Source organism: Phoenix dactylifera, chromosome 8 (genome assembly GCF_009389715.1).
Source record: "Phoenix dactylifera cultivar Barhee BC4 chromosome 8, palm_55x_up_171113_PBpolish2nd_filt_p, whole genome shotgun sequence".
Lineage (NCBI taxonomy): Eukaryota > Viridiplantae > Streptophyta > Magnoliopsida > Arecales > Arecaceae > Phoenix > Phoenix dactylifera.
Genome location: NC_052399.1, coordinates 4,620,978 through 4,641,991, shown reverse-complemented (window position 1 = coordinate 4,641,991; position 21,014 = coordinate 4,620,978). Strand labels below are relative to the sequence as shown.

The 21,014-nt window shown below is 38.7% G+C and overlaps 2 long non-coding RNA genes across 2 annotated transcripts; both read left to right on the top strand.

Annotated features, from left to right (window-relative positions):
- The first annotated feature begins 5,926 nt into the window (after positions 1-5,926).
- Positions 5,927-16,521, top strand: LOC103708756. Its single transcript, XR_005512729.1, has 4 exons — positions 5,927-6,848; positions 6,958-7,247; positions 9,887-10,036; positions 16,068-16,521. It is a non-coding gene; the product is annotated as an uncharacterized LOC103708756 (long non-coding RNA).
- A 139-nt stretch (positions 16,522-16,660) lies between these two features.
- LOC120111529 lies at positions 16,661-20,125 on the top strand. The gene is made up of 2 exons (XR_005512730.1): positions 16,661-16,756; positions 19,750-20,125. It is a non-coding gene; the product is annotated as an uncharacterized LOC120111529 (long non-coding RNA).
- Positions 20,126-21,014: the final 889 nt, after the last annotated feature.

The window sequence follows — 21,014 nt, the reverse complement described above, 5'->3', positions numbered from 1 at the left end:
GAGGGACGGGGATCCGCTCACCCAGTCAAATCCAGATGATGCGGCAACAGCAACCTCATGAAGTTAATCAAAAATTTCTAAGACAACTAATAGTCGCAGTGGTCGTCAGAACGTAACGTCATAACTAGGCATTTTTTTGTTTGGAAGGAAGCACATAACGCGACGCGGTGTAAACTTACGCGAGATCATGATCGCCCGTCAGTCCACCACGCGGAAGGAAACTAAAGGACGTGGCGATGACCGTTGGAAGGGAGCGTACCGCGTGGTCGGCACTCGGTAATCGGAATGACACCGCGTGGGCCCAGTAATTTCAATAAGCTGGCACGGAAGTGGGGAACCGGCGGCCAGAGACGGTAATAAATAAAAAAAACATTTTAACAAAAAAAAAAAAAAAACTAAGAAAGAAGGTATAGGGGAGCATGAGACGACGGGCCACCGTGTCGGGAAAAATAACAGAGGACACGGGTGGCTCGGGATCGACGGCGAGAAAAGAAAGAGCAGGTGATCACGAGTGTTCTCAGTCCGCCAAGGGGAATAAATAAAGTGAGGGAAATGTTGGTAAATGTTTCTGATGCGAAGATGCCTCGGCCCCAGCTCCGGCATCAAGATTTTATTTTTTTAAAAAAATTAGAAATATTTCTAATTAGACCTAGTCCAATCTGAATTTTGGAAAATACTATTATTTTATGAAGATTAAAATAAACCACTGCAATAGCCACAATAAAATCTTTAAGATCCATTTAGTTGTCAGGGATAATCTGGCATAAAAATATAAATTTTATTTTAAATTACCATATTTAGTACGAAAAGCGGATGAAAGAGATGGTTTAATAAATAATGGATGATGTAATTATTTTCATGAAAAAAAGATAATATAAGTTTATTTTTCTATACTAAATTATCTAGGTGCGATAGTTTGAAAATATCATTTATTAACGAAAATAACCTCACTTATATCGTATTAAATTTTTTATTAACTATATTAATAAAATTAATATATTATTATATATTATGTTAATATATCATAAATATGTTAATAAACTGATCAATAATATTTATAAAAATAATATATTTATTAATAAATACTAATAATTAATAAATATTTATTAGTTATCAATAAATCTAACATGAGATTTATTAATAATTAATGTATTTATTATATGCCAAAATATACTAATATTTATTTATAATAAGAAATATATTTCATAATATGTGCATAATTAATCTAAAAATATACATTAACTCATATAAATATATTTTAATATTCAAAATAGTCATTATTTACCGTGTTAATAAGCGAGTTGCATATGGCCAACAAATGCATGGAGAAAAAAAATTATTATCTAAATTGTTTATTTAAAAATATTGTTAAAAATTTAGTAATATTCTCATATAAGATTATCTCCAACAAAATATAGTAATTTTTTTTTAATATCATTTTTTCAAGTAATTTTTCTACCAATCAAATATAGTAAAACTTATTTTCCTTCCCAAATATTTTTGTAGATAATAATTTTTAAAAATTGTCGGATTATTCTATAATACGAAATATCCCAACCGAATGAATCCTTACACAAACCAACATTCTTATCACATACGATCATCCCCAGCTAAATATAGTAATTTTTTTTCATTCGAATAATTTTTCTACCAATCAAATATAGTAAAATTTATTTTTCTTTATAATTATTTTTTAAATAAATAAATTTTTAAGATTATAAATTATTCTACAATCTGGCGTATCTCGATGAAACGAAGTCTTCCGATACGAGCACTCCCATAATAACGACTGCCTTTCTCCTCGCATGATGATGGAAGTGACGGTGCCTTGCTTCACAAGAGCAATGGATTTCAAAGATGGTGGGATGCAAAAATATAATAATCATCCACTTTTAAGCTTCTCAAAGTCGTGCGTGATGGGCAGCATGTCAACATTGCGTGCGGTCACCGTGCCATCTACGTTTGACCAATATTGTTAAAAAATATGTTCATTTTAAAGTGTAATGCCGAAGCTAATCCGTCTTTGAAGCATGCCTTATCATCATGTCTCAAAAAGATGATGGTAGACATAACTATGTTTGGGCATGCAAACCAGAACTTTAATTAGCAGAGAAAAAGAACTAATGAGTTTTCTAAGATCTTGAGAAGCTTTTTTGAGTGGAAGTCGTATTACTGCTCTTGCCTACAAATCATGTGTTGAGCTTGATACAATTTTCAAGTCAAATTTCTCATCTCCAAGCATCATATATCAAACATTATAGATTGAGCTTACGAAAAGGATTTTTTTTTTAAAAAAAAAAAAGACAGAAGAAGAAAAGAAAAGATAAACAATCATAAGATAGGAAGGAGCTTTATCATTTTCTATCACTCGGCATCAAAATTAACTTGCATCTTGTCCAAGTAGGAGCAAAATAAGCAATTCCATTAATGTGTGCATGGAACGGAGGGTGCAAGCTTTCTAAGTTTGCAAATCCTATTGGTGCGGATCCAATAGAACTACGGTTGAATCTTCCCTTGACTATATTTCATGATCTTTCAATATACAACTTCTCAAAAAGCAGAAAAGATCACATATATGAACTGGCCCTATAATAACTTATACCTAAAAAACAAAAACTTAGCAGGTAGAGATAAAATATTAAACTATACCTTCTACTGCCACAACAAAGTGGTTGCTTATATTTTACAAATTTCACAAAAAGGAGGGGAATAAAGAGGGTAAATCAATGTTTTAATCCTATCAAATCAAGTTGGTATTGGAGTTTGGACTTCTACATATGATGGGACCTTAATTTATAGTCCAGATGCACGAGCGGTACAAGTAGATAGGAGAAGGACTATTCGTGCTCGGAGTATAGTGAAGGATAAAGATTAATATAGTTGCCGGTTCTATTTCGACGGATGACAAGATAAAAGGATGTCTCATAAAATTTGAGAAGAAGATTGCTCAACTCACCAAGATCGTATTTTGATTGCCGATGCTTTTAAATACAATCATCATTAATTCCCACAGCAAAGCCGACTTCCACGTCTGGGGACAAAGATCTACCCTCTAACGAGGAGGATGAGCAACATGCAGACACTCAAAATCCTCCAATTCAGCCTTTCAAAGTTGAAGCTCATTTCGAGATTCTTGTATATGATGGGATTGTCGACGCAGAGAGGCTGGATAATTGGCTAGACCAATTAACTATAATTACACTAGCATCAGAAAGATAGTTTTTACATGCCTCAAGCTTTCCAACCATGCTCTTACCTAGTGAAATTTATATATGCAGCACAATGACATCTCTAATCTGATGTAGTATAAATTTAAGAGCCTAATCAAGAAGCCATTTTACCCAGTCAATCATGAGGAGGATTGTTAGATCAAATGGCAGTACTTGTGATAGAAGCATGACCAATCTATCCAGGATTTCACCATCGAGTTCTACAAGTAAGTCATCTCACTCGGATCTCCATCGATGATCATGCGATCTTCATGAAGTACGTCAGTTGTCTCCCAGAAGAAGTTGAAACTCTTCAAAGTTGAAAATATTAATGAAGCTAGTATAAAAGCCTTGTGAATTAAGGAGAAGAATTGGCCTAAGGGCGATAAGAATGGCGATAAGTTCAAGCAAAGTAGCAAAAAGCTATTCCAGAAAGAGGAGCAAAGCAAAAGTAGGCTAACATAATTTAGAGAAAATTATTGCGACCACTATGAGATCAATGGATATACTAAGAAAAAGTGTTGGAAGCTTTACCCCAAGTTGTAGCCGAAGAGGAAAAAGTTGAAGGATAAAGATTCTAAGAAGAAAAGAAAGGCAATTTTTAATTTGATAGAGGTTGAAGAACTACTTGAGCTTGAGTAAGCAGATTCAAAATTGACAATGATGGCAAGAAAATCCATGACAGCAACTGAAACAAACCTAGAACATGAGAAAAACTCTTTCACTTAAAAATCCAGAAGAAGCAAAGCATTATCAGAGCTATTATAGATCTTGGAAGCTAGAAGAACCTCATATATATATGCAAGCCTCATTTGGAAACTAAAGTTGTGGACCAAGCTTTATTTGGGTTCTTACCCTCTCGATGGATTCAAAAAGATATCAAGTAGAAGATCACCAAGTACTATAACTTTATATTTTTAATAACTGAGAGGTACATTGATGAGGTGACTTACGAAGTAGTTTTTTTAGATGTTTATCATATCATCCTTGGAAGCCCATGCCTTAGGGATTGAGATGCAGTCTTTTATAGTTGGCAGAGGAAAGTATCGACTTATAAAGTACATGAGGTAGTTTATAATTAATGCCTCTAAAACACAGAGGAACATATCTTGTAACTACAGCTTTGACGAAGCGACTTGCTAATGCCTGTAATAAATTTATGATGATGACACGAGAAGCTGATACTACTTATAAGAGGTCAAGCTCTCGCGAGATCTGGAAGTAAAGAAGACCGAGATTGGAAACTATCTCCAAGCAAAGCTAAATGATTTAGTTGCGAAGTGAGGAAGTAGGCATTTCCCCATCCATAATTTTTGATTTAGTAGGAGCTAAATCTTATAAACAAGAAGAACCCTGATTCAAAAGGATTGCTGGACTTGAGAAGGACTACTTTGGTCACTACAGGTAGGGCTGGAAAGGATTTAGAAGTGAGACTTGCATATCAAAAAGCTGAATCACATGCCAAACGTCCGAAAGTCGTAACTTGGTCATACGATATCTAATTTAGATGATTTTTTTAATTAGGTAATTTTTTGAGATCCATGACATATCCTCTCTCACTAAAAGAGGTAATGCAGTTAGCAATTATGTACAAATTCCATCATTTGGGTCCGAATTGAGTTGGTTAAACTAAAATTTTTTTCGAGAAAAATTTTAACTGGACATATCTCCCAATCTAGAAAGCAAATAGATAGAGTGATCAGAGATAAAGTTGATATAAGAATCGAAATCTACCCTTGTAGGATTTTAGTTTGTTTGTGTTGATTTTTTCTAGTCGTGTCTATTTTTAGAAAGCTAATTCTATTCAAACTATAAAAAAAAATCGATCCGAATTATGCAAGAATGGACCTTATTATTATAAATAAATAAATGCTATATCTTTCACTTTTAAATCATCAATGAAAGAAAAGAGGTTCTAAATCCTATTTTGGCCATTTTTTTCAGCTTTTTCTAAATTTTTGTTGAGCAATTTAAGTTGAGCAGATTGAGAAAATTTTTCTTTTTCTCAATTAGATTAGATATATTATGAGAGATTATATGGGCAAAGTTATATATGTTATTGCTAAACTTTTAGTTATTGTAAAAATGCTGAATCAAGGGCTATGTGGGAAGGCTAATGTACTGCTATTTTTATTCTATAAGATTATAACTAGGTATGGATTGAAGAAGATGCTTTAGTAATATAGTATATTAATAATTCAATTTTGTTTTTTAGGCTTCGCCTTTTGTATACAAAGAAGATAAGAGAAAAAATTGACATAAGAGGCGAGTTAGAAGCCCAATCACTTGTTGGATAGGATCACTATCTCGTGATCCGAAGTATTGTTGATCACGGGTCAGGCCTCGGGTGGAAACTCTATTCATTTGATCAGATTTTGGGTCGGGCCTATTTAAAATGTGACTCTTTTTTACCTGAACTCGGCCTATAATCAGCTCTAATCCAAAGCGAAGACTTTGTTTAGCAACGCACAAATATGAATGGAGCAATCGATAAAAGACATCGATCAGCGTCCTGAATCATTAGAGCGGATTGTGGGTCGGCTTTCGGGCCTAAACGTTACTTTAATAACTTTGGGCTAGGTCCATGTAAAATTTAATATTTTTTTACCCAAATCCGGCCTATGCTCAGCCGAAGCATAGAGAGCGGCAGCATTACATAATATTCAAATCATAAATGACCGAGTCCGTGACTCGTAGTCTCGATAGCCCAAGCTCCCAACGGTCGATTGATGGGTTCGATTTCCGGCCCCCTTGCACCGGGGCGTTGATAGGTTGATTTCCGGCCCCTTGCACTGGGGCGAGCCAAACAAGGGTGGCCGTTCGTCCGACGTACGTACGCTACGTCCGACGTCCGACTCCCTTTCCTCCCTCTTTCCCTCTGGATTCTTGGTCCCTCTTTGTTTCTTTTGTTAGCCTCCCTCTCTGTGCCGGCGTCGTGGTCAAAGAAAAGGAGTTGAAACTACTCTGATTTGATCGTTTCCTCTTTCTTTGCGTCTCTTTCCTCAACGTCTTCTTCCATCCTATGATCATTCCCTCACCAGCTCTCCATCAAGAAACCCTAGGAAGAATCTTGAATTTAGGCTTTTCTTAATTTTACCCTTTTTTTGATGTGATAATTTTACCGTTTTCTGATCGTAGATTCTCGAGTTTAGGGTTCTCGGATCACCGCTATCTTATCGTAGCAAGAACTTAAGGAGTTTCGAATCTCTCACCTTTGCCAACTTCTAGTTTGATTTCTTGAATTCGGTTTTCTATTGTATGCATCTAATTCTCTTTCGTTTCTTTTTCGTTCATGATCGAGCCCTGACAACCCAGCAAAGTTCTTCATTCCTAGCACTCGATCTTGTGGTGAATTTCTTTTTTGTCTCCATTTTTTTAACTTTCTTTTCCTTTTATCAAGATTAGGTTTTCTTCACATTATGATCTCACGATGATCAAACCAACTTCGGGCTTAAGTTTCTTCTGGAGGTTGCGCAATTCCTTTTGAGGCCTCAATTATCCTCCTAGGCTTCTTCTATTATCTGTTTTCTTCCCCAAGAATATGTGCCACCCTTTTTTCCCCCAAGAATATGTGCCATTGCTGTTACTTTCTTGCCCGAGGTGCTGCTCCTGCAGAGAAAAGTCTAACTGGACTTAGCGGTGCGCACCTTCTTTTAAATGAATGCGAGAAATTCGAGTGATTTCGGTGGTGGTTCTGTTTTTGCTTGCTCTGTTTTGTCACTGATGCCATGCTACATATCTCCAACAGATTCATGCCCGGCCTCGCTGTATTCTGTGCCTAAACAATCCGGCAGAAGCCTCAGCGAAACGGCTGCATTGCTCCGGACACTGCCTACGCCGTCCAGCCAGGAGACACATCGAAGCGCATCCTCAGAGAAGTCTGGGTGGCTTGTGTTGGAAAAGCCAGAGAAACATCTGCTTGCTACAATGAATATACCATTCAGCCTGGGGACGCATTCTTCTCTCCTTTCAAGGCGGACATTAGCGAGGCTAAGAAACTAAACAAGATTCGGGACACTTCCTTCATCCATGCTGGAGGTAGGATTTTCATTTCCACAACAGGCATATATCATTATTCCCTGCAAATTTATTTAAACCGTATTGGCGGGAGTGCTTCTTGGTTCCTTTTCATTTCGTTAGGTCTATGAATTTCTCTCCATGCTGACTAGCCTGTGATTTACCCTATGACCTCCATGTCGTGACCCGATATGCCTTCCAACCGAGCTTTATCTACCATTTTTAAAGCTGCATTCGATACTTTTCTATAGTCAAATTCATGTAGGTTGGGCTCAAAAGAAGGTGAGGAAGATAATTACAAATTAACCAAGATGAGAGGAATATATAGATGCTGATAGATTTTTGTGAACTTAAATTGAGAATCTTATAATTTTGTCGAAACAAGGTAACGATTCAAGATAAATAGAAAGTTTTGTACAAGTTGTCGAATGAAACTGCCATGGTGGGAACAAACTTTAAGATCCACTTGTAGGAGAGATGCAGAAATACCCAAAAGGGGAGGTGCTTTTGAAGCATTGTTCGACTGCTGCTTTCTTTTCTTTTCTTTGGAGTTGCACCACCTTTCTGGTCTTGACAGGTGCTGTATGATATTTTACTCCCCCCACAAAAGATGTTGCGCTATATCTCTTCCTAAAAGAAGTTCACCATATCTTCGTAGAGCTCAAGGATGTGCTTGAAAATTGGAGAAGTGATAAAAACGGAGATTTAAATTTGGGCACTCAGTAACGACCGTATGCGAATCTAGATATCCACCTTTCCATTTTGAAACTTATAAACAAACCCTCACCGCACCCCCCCCCCCCCCCCCCTCTTCCTTCTTTTTATAAACAAACAGAGATTTAAACCTTTTCATTTTCATCACAGTTGCCTCACTTTTATATGTAGATTTTCCTCTTCAGTCTGAACTCCTACCCTCGCATATAAAGATTTTAGCCATACGTAAGTTATTTTCACATAATTTTTAAAAAATGCATCTTCATATGGATCATGTTGATTCTTGACAAGGTCCACTGAGTAATCACATTGTTTGTCATCTGAACCAGCTAAGATATAGGAGAATTTGGTATTTTATCCACTTATAGCTATGGTAAGTGCAAATTTATGCCTTCTAGCTGCTGATTTTTTGACAAATCTAGAATGTCTTCGAATTGAAATCATTCATGTGCATAGAACTCATAAATATTCAATTACACAGCTTCAGTGTGCTAAGCCGTGTTAAAATGCTGCAATTTCTCTTCTAGTTTTCTTCTTTATACTGTAATTCCCATTTAATTTAGCCCATCTCTATTGGCTTCTCATTTAGATGTCAGAATTCATGAAATTCTTAACGTAATTGTACTTTTGGTGCTGTAAAAATAAGCTTGCATTCTGCTAACTAACTTTTTCTTTTTCCCTGGTCTTGCATGTAAAATGCATTGGAAAAGGCCATGGTCATGTTGTTATGGTTGATGACAATGGTCAGTTACTATCATATCTGTTTTCTTTTTTTTTTCCTAAGGGAAAACTACCATCTCTCTTATCATCTCTGCTTTATAGGCAGTTCATGCTTTTCAACTTACTTGGACCTTTTTTTTGTGATTAATTTTAATAGAAGTTTTGATTGGTTGAAGTCCTTACTGAGCAACTGCAACCCATGTTACTTGAAGCATATCAGTGATTCATTATTAATTGCAATTCTTGTATGCTGTTGAAATTTTTAACTTACAACTGAATGATCATTTTGTGATGAATATAGAATGGGGGCTGGGATGATGTTGGATTTGGTTGGATTGATCATCATAGAAAGCCTAGTGATGCTTTTATCATTATATAAAATATCTATATTTTTCTCTTGCGTAGAACTCTTTCACCCTGACAAAGATCTGATACAGTCCTAATGCTACTTCTAATAAAGTCATTGATGTCCTAAGTAGTAATGATAAAGATATCTTCTATGTTTCTGATTGGAGATTTCATCTTGTGCTTGTCAATGTAAAATCATTGAAAGTTGCTGCAATTTTTGGTTGCAAATCACGGCATTTTACATCTTTATGACAAAAAAATCTAGTAATTTAACATTAGCTGTAAATGATGCTTTTATTATAGGGTAAAACAATTACTACTACACTAGTCTCTTATTCTGGGCTTCTAGGAGCAGGTACAGAGCATCGATGAAACTGAGATGCCAAGCGATGCTCTAAAAATAAATATTGCTGGTGATTAATTGGTAAAGTCCTGTCTTGAAAATGCCATTTCCTTGCAATCCCCTTTGATGTAATATAATTATGATTGAGCAGATTCTTCTAACAATTTATGTATGTATTCACACCTTCAAGGTCTCAGTAATTTACATTGTTTGAAGTTAAAACTTTATTAAACTGCAACTCCTGTAAAAAACTTTGACCTATGGTAATCATGTAAATGAGGGTGTGTGCATTATTCTAAGTTTCTTGTAATCTTGGACACCTGGAATAGGCTGAAATTGTTAAGATATGTTTCTTTTATAGGAAATGGGCTATGGATCACTTTACATTGCATGATTCACCTACTTCTTGTCATCGTTTTATTTTCCTAACTCCTGATTCTGATATTTGGTGTAATTTCTCATAATTTTTTTCTTCTTCCCTGTGGATCTAGCAAAATTTTATCAAGATCTCAACACCATTTACATATTGTTCCAGGAGTTGTCCTCACATCCATAGCCGCATCTCCTGTTTCATGCACAGTATTCTTTTGGATTTGTTGCTGTAAAAGAAAAGACGTGCATTGGGAAGCATATTTAAGAGGACAGAAAATATATCATTTCCCCCCAGCTTCTACTTCCTCTGCTGGTACAAATAATTTTGCATCTCATACCTCATGGAAAGGATTGTAGCGCTATGAATGTATGCTATTTGTGATATTGTTATCTTTCCTTTTTCCATCCAGTTACTGCATTTATGCAGGCTCTGGAAATTTGTCTTTTAATTTTGTTCTCGATATTTGAATTGCTCTGTGATGCAAAGGGGTATGGCATCATTTGAGTCTGTTACAGCAACTATTTTCCCATATACTGAAGTTTGCGTTGCAAATTCAAATTTTAGTGTATCACAAAAGATTGGGCAGGGATCTTGTGGGTGTTTCCACTATGTGTTTAAGAGGAGAAGTAAGTAGCATGTGTTTATCTTTACTGCTGCAGTACTGTTGGTAGTATTGGATGTCATCAGTGGCATTTTTCTCTTTATGCGTAGGATGTTGCTATAAAGCAGATGAAGACGAAGTCAAAAAGGTTTTTTGTGGACCTTAATATCCTGTGCAAAGTTTATCACAATAACTTGGTTACATTGGTTCAAGTTTTGTTCTTACAACTGATGTTGTTCCAATTCTGAACCACTTTTATGTCCAGTGAGAAACAAATCATGTCTTCTAACTGTGACTTCATAAAAGGGAAAGCTATATCATAATCTGCACAAGCACTGAATTGCATAGCTGTTATAAAAAATCCATCCATCATAAGTGTCCCAGTCAATCAAAATTCTTTGAGATCTAGAAACTGCTCTTACACTTGTATGTGAGTTGGCATTCATTTTATATATATTTGTGTTAATTGTTGGGCTTAGAAAGCATCATGTAATATATGTTCAGTAACCTTGGCTGATGTTGGTTGGATATTCGCTGTCTTCTTGTATTTTTATTGTAAATAATAATAAAACATAAAATTGTTGCTGGATTATGAAGTGGACTTGTTCTAGGAGAAAATGATCTTGAAGATACATTTTTTCTTTTTGATCATATTATCAGTTCAAATATTATAATATGGTACTGGAGCATCAAAGATTTCCTCATGCACATGTTTTTATTAATCATATTAGGATATGTCTTACAATGTCTTACAATTTTGTTTTTACTTCTCAACCCCACCTTTTTTAGATATTCTGCAGTTGTTTGATTGTTTCTATCCATTAACCTTAAAGAATATTTCCGAGCATAGCCATGTATGTGGAGATAATTTTTCAATATATCCTCTTGACCTATTATTTGCTCCATCTAGTTGAATAATTTCCCTACATCGGACGTTGCCTTCCTTCTTCATCTACTTTTCCACATTATAGGACAGTTTAGAACGTTACTTGCTAGACATGTTTTTTTAGATTAAAATAGCCTGAAGGCTATTTCAGTTTGCAAAAATGGAAATGTGCGATTAGTCCTCTATGATCAGATATTTACTATACATGACACCACACATTTGTCGTAAGGGATTACTCCTAAGGTTTGCTATATTTGTACCTACTACCACTCTGGTACCTTACCAGCATGGTATGATATGTACATTGTACCAACATGGCATTTTCTCACGCCCAACCATGGTGCCGATCAAAAATTGTGGAGTGCAGGCCAATACGATACGAAGCTGGGTGGTATGGGATAGTTCCTCTTGGTTCACACACACCAGTTCGGAACAGTTTTGTTCATATGTTGAATAGAACCTTAGTATTATATTGATATAGTATGGTATGCCTAATATGGGGCAATATAGGTCTGTACGGCAAGCCTTGATTGCTGCCTAGTTGCATTTGCTTAAAATCATTAAGCACTAAGGTAGACTTACTAATCACAGAGTTTTTTAGTTCTCAATGTGATATCCTTTCTTACTTAAACTTACCTTGACTATGAATTTGAAACTATTTTAGGGGGTAGATGTTACCTTGATCCAAACCAAGCATAGCTTATTGATGAAAGTACAGTGCCAAACCATTTTATATTTTATTTAATTAATAAGTGATTCCCTTGTAAGTTTTTTCAGATAAATAAGCTTCATTTCTTTACTCAAACATTTCTGTCACGCCCCGAACCCAGCACCCGGGTCCGGTACGCGACCGGCCGCATGAGCCCTAGAGCAGTGCCCTAAAGATCATGCAAGGCCTATGATTAACAAAAATTCCAATAAATCCACAACTAATTTAATAATTCAAATAGACAAATCCAACATGTCCAAATAAACAAATTGGTTCAATTACAAAGTCTTCAAATGTTCATCGACATCAAAGAAGGATAAACAAACTAACTAACTAATAACTCTGGTACTCGCACTCTGCGCCCATCCCATCCAAATCTATGCATCCTGCAACTCTGGTAAAGAAAAAGAAGAAGAGGGGGGTGAGCTTTACAGCCCAGTAAGAATCCCTACACATCCATACCAACACAATAATAATATGAATTTGAAAGCCACGATAAATCGATGCACATTTCATGAAATCATAAACCGACTATCAAAAGGCTCAAATAATCAATATAAGTATGCACGTCAAATATCAATGAAAGTCCAACCACGCAAGAATGATATAGCATACGACAGCTCATTAATCTTCATTAATATTTTCAAAGCTTTTTCTTTCCATTCTATATTAACTTGATCCGGATCAATTATCTTTCCGACTTTGGGCCAAATCCCGGTCACGTTTCCAGCCCGTGACAGGGCAAACCAATAGTGTCACACTTAGAGCCTGTGACGGGCAAACCAACATTGTCACACTTAGAGCCTGTGACGGGCAAACCAACATTGTCACACTTAGAGCCTGTGACGGGCAACCAATAGTGTCACACTTAGAGCCTGTGACGGGCAAACCAACATTGTCACACTTAGAGCCTGTGACGGGCAAACCAATAGTGTCACACTTAGAGCCTGTGACGGGCAAACCCATAATAACGAGACGGCCCAAAGTCAATGTTCATTTAATCAATTTCACATCCACACATCAATCCCTTTTATTTACTTTATTTCCGGCCTAGACTAACCATGATCACGTTTCCGGCCCGTGACAGGGCAATCACTATAACATGGTTAGTCCATACCACCACATCCATAAATTCAATTATGCAGGTATAAGTTATACACATACAAGCATCCATCACACTACCAACCACAAGCCAACACGATCAAAATATAATTAAATATAAAACTATTTTGCTTTGTCTGGATCATAGCATATCAAACATATATAGTGCAAAAATATGTATATCATGTAGGATTGGCGTACAAGGATTCTTACTCTTATTGAAAACTCCGACAAGTAATCACCCGCCCTCACGGTGATCTATGAACCGGAATGCTCAGGACTCTGCTCAGCGTCCTCTCGTCCAATAGATTGTTCCCCTACAGAACCAAGTCATTATTAAATTTTGTCAAAGATATAAGATGATCTAGGACCCCTGTTTAATCCTCTAAAGGGTCCTCTAAAATCTAGCATCCCAAGACTATCTAGAGTCCTCAAGGCCATGATCTTCCCGGATCCAATAGTAAAAAGGAAACCAAACAACAAATAGACAAATAATATAATAAAAGGGTTATTTAATAAGAGAAAGAGAGGGGAAAGACCCTCTCTCTTCCTCTCTTCTTCCTTCTTCCCGTCGGAAAGGGGAGGAGAGGGTTCGGCTGCAGGTGGCCCACGGCCGGCGACGCTCCATGGTCGTCGGTCTGTGGCGTGCCGGTGGTGCCACGCCCGGCGACGGCTGGCCGTGCCACGCCCTACGACTGCCGGCCGGCCGGAACGGAAGAGGAGAAGGCCGAACCGGCTCGGCTTCTCCATCATTCCGGAGGCTTCCCGGCCTCATTCCCAAAGAAGCAAGGGCCAAAAACGAAGAAGGAGGAGAAGAAGAAGATGCTCACCTTGCCTCCGGCGAGGTCCTCCCGACCGGATCGACAGCGATGGGCCGATCCCTTCCGCGGCAAGGTAAAACCCAATCCCTTTCTTCTTTTTTTTTTTTTTTGTGGAAGGACCCTCGGTTGATGCCCTAGAAGGAGGGGGGAGGCGTTCCTCGCCCGATATGGGAGGATTAAATCACCCTCTAACTTCCCCTCCGATGGATTCGGGAGGGGGAGAAATTTGAAACAGGGGAGGGAGGCTATTCCGATCGGGATACTCCCTCCCCCCTTTCTTTCTTTGTATTGGGCCGCCTTATTCAGAGGCCGGCCCAATCCTAGGCGGATCTTTACAATTTCAATCTTACATAATCTCATCTTTCAATTTAGAAAGTTATTTATTTATTTATTTAATCTAGATTTATTTATTTCAAAATGGGAGAGGCACGCGGGAGAAACAATAGCATGAGAAAAAATAAGGCGAGAGAGGCTAGCTAGAGAGAGCTTCTCCAAAAAAAGAGAGAGGAGAGAGAGAGGGGGGAAGAGAAAAGGCTTGTTGTAAAGCAGTAGAACAAGTTCTTCCTATAGCCATGTCAATAGGGAAGATTTGATGTAGCTAGTGAAAAAATCGAAACTAAAATCGAAATGTACTACTGCTTCAAAACCGAAACCAAATCAATAAAAAATCATAACCGCCATCGAAGAAAACCCGCAAAACTGAAACCAAAACCGAAAAATGGAAAACCGTTCAATTTTTTTATTCATTTCAAAATTTTCTCATATCTTTAGTGGGATAGGGGGCTAGGATTATCTTATGGCCATTCTCATGGAGTTAGTAATTTGGATTTACAATAAATATAAAGGATATTAAATATCGGGTACGTTTGGTTTCAGGTTAGGTTTTGGGTTCGGTGTTGGGTTCGGTTTCAGACTGAAGAATCATCAAAACTGTAACCGAACGGTTTTAATTTTTAAACCCATTATGGAAACCATCCCCATTTAATTTCGGGTAAAACTATGCCATTCAGTTCGGGAATGGGTAAAATATTCAGGTATCCGTCCCTGTTGACATCCCTATCATCCAGTAGAGCATTTCCTTGGGCTGTAGTTGTTGGAGATCCAGTGCTAAGCAACACTTTCATAGATAGAGCGTGTGGATTGAAGAGGCCATGGGTAGTAATTCTCAAAGGGTCATTGCATTCACGGCCTCAATCTATCTTTGAGAGGATTAAATCAACTCCATAATCACCATTATGGGAAGGTAAAAGCATTATAAACCCCACATGCATGCTTTTTACTTGGAAATATCATGAACAAAGGTCTTATCATTCCACTGCAAATCTTTGATGTTCATATACATGTCTATCAATAATAACCTTTTCCTAGAAGCTGGGATCCTCTTAATCTAGAATGCTTTTCTTTTGGAGAGGCCTGATAAAATTGTTTTACTTGAGTAACAGCTATGTTTGCGATGGGTGCATGACACAAAAACAGTGATGTTTATGCATTCAGAGTTGTCCTTATGAGCCTATGACTCATCAGCCAGCACTTAGTAGAAATTGGAGTGTGATAGAGTCCCGATATCTCAAACATTTATCTTATGGATCTTCTCAAACATTTATCTTATGGATCTTGTAAGTGTTTGTGTTGATTGTTTTCTTGCATTACCAGCCAATGAACTGTTGCTAGCATATTGAAACTAGTTTGGGAGTTCAGGAGAACTTTGAAAATTAGTCATACAGACCAAAAGGTGAAATTAAAGATAAATATTGAAGTGGATAAAACATCTCGACGAATACAAGCTGAGAATTTTATAACTTGTGAAGTAATTGGATGAAAGCAGAGTATTATTTGAAATCACTAGAAACTCAGAAAGCTTGAGTTTCTAGTTCTTTTGCCATATAGACTTGGTATTGAATCTTCTAATGAAAAATTGAAGATTATTGCAGAATTTGTCAATAAATTGCATAAGTTGGAGCTAGCTTACTAGGAGTTGAAGTGTGGGAAATCCTCAATACCTTTGAACATGGATCTATTTTATACATTGGGATATTGTTGTGCCACCATTACTTGAAACATTGATTTGGTCTATATATTGTGGTTATGTATGTACTTCTGGATGTTCTGGTGATGAGTTGGATTCTGGCAATGGTTTTCAAATTCATGTTTTCTTTTTACAGGATTTTGAATACAAGTATAATATTTGGTGATTATTATGAATTTTTTTTCTTTTTTGCATGTAGGACCAGATAACATGGTCTTCGTTGCTAGAATCGGATGCATTTACAGGAGCGGGAGTGGGTGCAATTGCAGGAAAGTGGATACTTTAGAATCACTTTTGGTAAGTTAGCACTTAGGAAGTTGGTGCGGGTCCTAGATTCTCGGAAGATTCTGAAGCAGTTGCATTACCCTACGAAGAAGATTGTAGCTGGCAAGAACTCGTCCTTCAACTTTTCTTGAAGATATCTCTTAACCAGCACGTTCTACATGAAGCAAATGAACATTAAATAGGGTATGAAAAGTAAAGAACTGAAATACTTATCCCAGAATTATATGAGAAATCATTCTCTGGATTCTCTAAATCAGGCAGTAAGCTTACCTTCTCGTTTGCTACGCAACTGTATAATTTTCTTTCTACCATAAAAAGCTTGCCTCTCATATAGTTACAAGAAAATATTCAGGTTAAGTTTATGGAAATATCTGCTTGTGTGTACTGTTCCTTGATTATCTGAGCTCCATTAGTCCAGCTTTTACTGCATGGAAGTGTAGATATGAAGTACAATCGAATTTATGCCATGTCACATTATGGCTGAAAGAGAATTATTTTCTTCAGATGATATCCTATCTAGAAAACAGCCTTGATTCATTGACCCAGCTGGTGGAAATTGTTGATCCGTATCTTGTCGGCTATAACAAGAAATCTTATCTTCAGGTATTGCATATTTCTTTTCCTTTGCAGGTAACTTTCAAGACATTATCAAGATATGCTTATATAATTGACTGAGGCTGATTCGTATATCAGTGATAATAGGGAATTAAACATACTTGATCAACAATTCTATTTGGCCATGTAGGGACATCACGTAGATGAAATTTTTTGCCCTATTTGTATTGCTTTGCTGAAGCAAGCTACCTTGTTCTTGGTGTAATTTTGTGATCATGGAAAAGGCATAATCCCAATTCCACAGCTTTGGTAGTGAATCTTTTCTCATCCATATCGAAGCCTTCTTCTGTTACAAGCAGTAAATAATAGACAAAAATGCTCCTGGAAGATGCTAAAAGGCAGCACGTTTTCTTCATACAAGTTTTCCTCCTTCACCTCGTAGTTAGTGATGTATCATCTTGTTTAATGCTCTAAGAAAATGTGGAAGCAAGATTTTGTGGTCTTGTCTGCTCTTAGCTAATGTATCATATTATCAATTGCATTCTTTGTAAGTGGGTGTCGCTGATTTGAACCACGGAAACAGCCTCTCCATATGTAGGGTTAAGGTTGTGTACATTTGACCCTCCATAGATCCTGTAGTGGCGGGAGCCTCGTGCACTAGGCTACCATTTCATTCTTTTTTCTTAAGGATCGGAAAGTAGTGTTTTTTCTTATTGTAATTTCTCTGTGTTAAACAGTACCTTAGCAACCAGAATTTTCTACCTAGGATAACATTTTTAGTAAGGAAGTGCTTAGAACGTGGGTTTGAGTTCAAGATTCGATGAAGATTATGGAGCAGGTGCATTATCTTCCACTTCCACTCCCTCTACTCACTACAAAAGAAATGATATCTCCCGACGGTTTTTTTGGTCTCTACCGACGCTTTTAAGCGTCGGCGAATTTCCAGCCCACGCATCCCAAAGCGTGGGTCAGACGTCGGGCAGATGGGTGTGGGTCCGGTTTTTGCCGACGCTAAGGGAAAGCGTCGGTAAAAACAGGGATTTCCCTACGCTAATAAAAGCGTCAGCAAAAACGATATTTGCCGACGCTTTAAAGTGTCAGGAAAGCCCAAACCAGTTTTGAGTTTTCGCCGACGCTTTAAAGCGTCGTTATAAATATTTTTTTAAAAAAAATATTTTAAAAAATATTTTGAATCAGAGCCTCGATTCCTCCCAATTTCCTCTCCGCCTCCTTCATCGCATCCCTCAGATCCCACAGATGCCCCATGCTCGCGCTCAGATCCATCTGCACCACGTCGACCCCCTCGACGCCGGCGATTGCCTCGATCTCCGCCAGCCCCGCCGCCGTCTCCACCTGGCACATCACCAGCAGCTCCTCGTCAACCCGCGCCAGGTAGCCATCGTCGATGCCGTAGGCGGAGGCGCGCACCACTGTGTCGGCGGACCCGCGGATGCCGCGCGGCGGGAAACAGCAGAACGGCGAGCTCGGTGGCGCCGGGGGACTCGATCATGGGGAACATGAGGCCCTGGGGGCCGGATGGCCGGATGGTGGAACTGAAGGTGAAGCACCTCAGCTTGGAAGATTGCAAGATCTCATCCTCGCTACGAGAAGTCAGAGCAACCTTTCGCAAGATCACTGCCCAAATCTATAGCCCAAGAAAATCGAAAGACCCAAACAACTCAAGCACGCAGGCAAAATAAATGATCATGAAACTTTCTAATTAAACTAGCTGGCTGATAGCAAGCAACAAATCTTTTTAAATTGAAGTATAACTCTCTAAACAGATCAAAGCGCAACAATCTCAACTTAAAGACCCCCCAAAAATGGATAAAGTCATCCAAAAAACCATAGCCAAGCATCAAGAGGCCTCGAAAACCAAAAAGCCTCACCAGTTCATCATCATACCTGAAGCTGACCTGTGGCAGGGGCTCTCCGCCTTGATCCTCGCGCTCCAGCAGTTCCCCATCAACAAGAACCCGAACAAAGATGCGCAACCAAACGAGAGGAGTCCGCCGCCAGATCCGCAACCAATACCACCGGATCCGGCCACCAGACCCTCCGCACCTCCCCTCCCTGCTTCCGCTGCCGGATCCGGCGACCGAGCCGGGGCGGAGCTGGCTTTCTCGTGGCTGGAGCGGGAGGGCGGCGAGGGGGAGGGGTTTTGAGCGGCCCGTGGAGGGGAGAAGAGGCGATGGAGAGTAGTTTTTCAAGGGGTGGGTGGAGAGGGGGGAGAGGGGGGAGAAGGTCATGGCAAGGAAAAGGAGCCCCATGGGAAAGAGGTCTTCTGAAAAGGGATTGACGACGCTTTTTAGCGTCGTTTTAGGCCTGCGATTACACCAGCATGAATTAGCGTCGTTTTTTGCCGACGCTTTTTACAAGCGTCGCCACATTTAGATGATAGACCGAAAATTGCCGACGCTTGTAAAAAGCGTCGGCAAAAAAGGGTCGATAAAACCGACTTTTTCTGTAGTGACTGTACCTTCACCTGATTCTTACAAGCGTCGGCAAAAAAGCGTCGGTCAAACCGACTTTTTCTGTAGTGACTGCACCTTCACCTGATTCTGGCAACTAAGAGTACGTAGCACTCTGTGAAATGAGACACAAATCTTGTATTGTGGTGGCATAACTGCTAGCCCTTCTGGCCGGCCGGTTGTATATTTCATCTCTGATATGTACCAAAGAGGAATCTACTCTTGAATATTAACATAAGGTGACTTCTTTCTGGTTGTATTATAATCTGCATCGTCACTGTTCCCAGCCTTTTAAGCTTGTATAGTTCATTCATCAGGGTTGTTATACTTGTTTGAACTATGGATATCCTTGATGCTGGGTGTTGTAGGTGAAACCAAGCTACTACTGCTTGGCCTTCATTTATTTTCAGGCTGACCTGCTGAATTCTCTAGACGTGTAACTCTATCATGATTGTTGTACGTTATGCGTTTCAGTTAATTGATTAAGCTCAGAGGCTACGTAGCTTTTGCATTTCCAACCTAGGAATTGATTCTGCTTTAACTATCATTTGTTTATTCCTGTGCAAAAAGATGGCTCCCTTGTCCACGAATTGCGCAGAAACGGCATCCAGACATCAAACACAAATGGCTGGTGGTATGGTGCATGATGAGACCAGCTCACCCGATTAACCGACCGATTCTTTGTAAAATTCCTTTACCAGGGAATCTATCTGCCAACCATGACCATGATGCATGTATGCATACTTAAGATCTCTTTTCACCTGCTTATTCCTTCTATGTGGGGCCTCCAACTGGCTGATATTTTACGAAGAAGAAAAGGATTTCCTTCCAGTGTATTTTTACTGATTTTTCTTTTCAGAATTTATTGGCACTTGGTACATATTAATGTCTGCTTTCTCAGCATGATTATTTATTCTTGTGAATTAATGGTGGTCATCCTCTTATATATACATTGGTGATCTATTCCTTGTTAGCTTAAGCTTTTGGAGTAAACTGGCTGGTTAACACGGATCTCAGATTTGCTGGATGTCATGGCATTTTATATCTACACATCGCGCCCTTATAATTGTGGTGCAATTAGTTCTATGATTATCCCGCATAAACATGGAAACGAGACCCATGCGACTAAATTTTGATGAGCGAATGAAGATGGATGAGGGGTCGAACGAACTATATCTTTACCAAAGATACCTGGGAAGCAAGATGTCTGCTATCTTGGTTAAATTCCCTCTCGTTTTGGCTTCCTTGTTTTTTATAAAAAAAGAAAGAAAAGAAAAATTCCTTTTTGGAAAAAAGTGGATAAGTTTTCCAGACGGTAGTGCTCGATCATTGCAGGGAATAATAGCTCTCCAAACTAGACTGGAATCTGGCTTCCTTCCATTTTGCAAGTTGGCGAGCGTCTCTTTTGTCAGCCACGCAAAGTTGGACTAGGAGATTATCTTTTGTGGAGTGGCCGAAGTTGTCATTAGGTCAGAATAGGCCAGGGCACAGCAATTGAAGGGCAAAACTTTTAACACGTCATCTGCTTCCAGGCTGCGAATCGATCTTTGGTGGACCTCTCGAGCGTTGTCCACCACCAATCAAGGTCTGCTCGCAACTCGCAGTTCCCTTTTTGAGTGTAAGACTCGCTGCGGTTCTCATATGACTGCAAATGCTTCCTTCTCCATCTGATCGACTGGATGGGGATAGCGTGCCAACCGCTGGAGCACGTACCGGTCGGCATCATGCATCCATCCGGCGTTAGCAGTTACATCTCCTCGTATGACCATGACGAGTGGGTTTACATCAGATGTTGTTGCCGTTATCTTCTGTATCCTTGTAGCAATTGATGCCGG